The sequence below is a fragment of the Trachypithecus francoisi genome, unplaced genomic scaffold (assembly GCF_009764315.1).
Source record: "Trachypithecus francoisi isolate TF-2019V2 unplaced genomic scaffold, Tfra_2.0 Lachesis_group1, whole genome shotgun sequence".
NCBI lineage: Eukaryota > Metazoa > Chordata > Mammalia > Primates > Cercopithecidae > Trachypithecus > Trachypithecus francoisi.
The window spans coordinates 56,470,025-56,472,048 of NW_022681454.1; positions in this window are offsets into that span (position 1 = coordinate 56,470,025).

Consider the following 2,024-nt stretch of genomic DNA (forward strand, 5'->3'; position numbering starts at 1 on the left):
GTAGCTGGAACTACAAGCACACACCACTACACTTGGCTATTTTTAAATTTTTCATAGAAATAGGGTGTACCTATATTGCCCAGGCCGGTCTCAAACTCCTGAGCTCAAGTCATCCCCTCACGTCAGCGTTCCAAAGTGCTGGGATTATAGCTGCGAACCACTGTGCCCTGCTGGTATAGGGTTTCTTTATTTTTCTTTTTTCTTTCTTTCTTTTTTGTCTGTTTTTTGTTTGTTTTGAGACAGAGCCTAGCTCTGTCACCCAGGCTGGAGTGCAGTAGCATAGTCACAGCTCACTATAGCCTCAACCTCCTGGGCTCAAGTGATCCTCCCTCCTCAGCCTCACAAGTAGCTGGAACTACAAGCACACACCACTACACTTGGCTATTTTTAAATTTTTCATAGAAATAGGGTGTACCTATATTGCCCAGGCCGGTCTCAAACTCCTGAGCTCAAGTCATCCCCTCACGTCAGCGTTCCAAAGTGCTGGGATTATAGCTGCGAACCACTGTGCCCTGCTGGTATAGGGTTTCTTTTTAAGGTGATAGAAATGTTCTGGATTTGGATAGGGACGATGGTTGCACAACATTATAAATTATACATTTAAAATGGTTGAAATGGTGAATTGTATCTAATATTTTTAATTGCAAAAAAAGAAAAAACCTGAAGGCTAGAAAGAGCTCAGCCCTTTTGAGAAACTGAAAGAAGCTCTGAATTACAGGAAAGCCTGAAACAGAAAATGAAAGGGGAGTGGTCAGTTATGAACTGAAAAGGTAACAGGGCCAGTTCTCAAAGGTCCATAAAAACTACATTAGGGAGTTTGGTTTTATCCTGAGAGCAAAGGGAAGCCATTGGAGAAGATTCAGTCAGTCTTTTAAAAATTAATTAATTAATTAATTAATTTACTTTTTGATTCAGTCTTGACCTGCCTTGAGGATGTGTGTTTTCCAGTGATCTTCTGATTACAAAGGAAGGGGACAGAGACAGGGAGGTTATTTTATTCAGGGATTGTCAATTGGTTCAGGACAATTGCATACTGACCTGGTCATGCACAGAACTCAGGTTCTTTTTGGAAGAGAACAGTAACTGCTCAAGAAGGTTAAGTAGGGAAACAGTTACCTACTTGCTTTCCTCCCAACTCAATCACCATACATGGATAACTGGTTTTAATAAAAGTGAGTCTTAGATCAAATTTGCAACATATTTTTAAAAAGAAAAATTCATTTTTTAAAATATAGTTTATACAACTTGTTTTATAACAAGTAATGTGGTTCCCAATTCTCCATTTTTTTTTTTAGGTATTCAACCACACCTTTCAACAACACCTTGCATAAAATGTTCACTTGAGGCACACTCAGTCTCCTTCAGTCTCCTCCAATGGTAATATCTTATGTAAGCTTAGTATGACATATTTTAAAGTAATTACAAGAACATACATAATAGTGTTCAGGAGACATACATAATGTCTTTCCTGCTGTCATTTACTACAATTTAAAATTTAGTACTAGTATGTTTTTATAGTTGATGTTATAATAAAATAGTCTCAATAGCATCACTGTAATTTTAACTCTTTATGGCATTATTATTTATTACATTATAAATTCTAGCAAATAAGATTTACTCCCATATGGTATTGCAATTTTTATGTGTTTGAAACTTTTCATAAATGAAAAATGTAACAGAATATAGAAACACATGTCAGTGTTGTTCCTGAAATATAATGGACTTTTTGTTTCTATCACAGAGGAGCTCAGATTCTTTTTTTTTTTTTTTTTTTTTTTTTTGAGACGGAGTCTCGCTCTGTCGCCCAGGCTGGAGTGCAGTGGCCGGATCTCAGCTCACTGCAAGCTCCGCCTCCCGGGATCACACCATTCTCCTGCCTCAGCCTCCCAAGTAGCTGGGACTACAGGCGCCCGCCACCTCGCCCGGCTAGTTTTTTGTATTTTTAGTAGAGACGGGGTTTCACCGTGTTAGCCAGGATGGTCTTGATCTCCTGACCTCGTGATCCGCCCGTCTCGGCCTCCCAA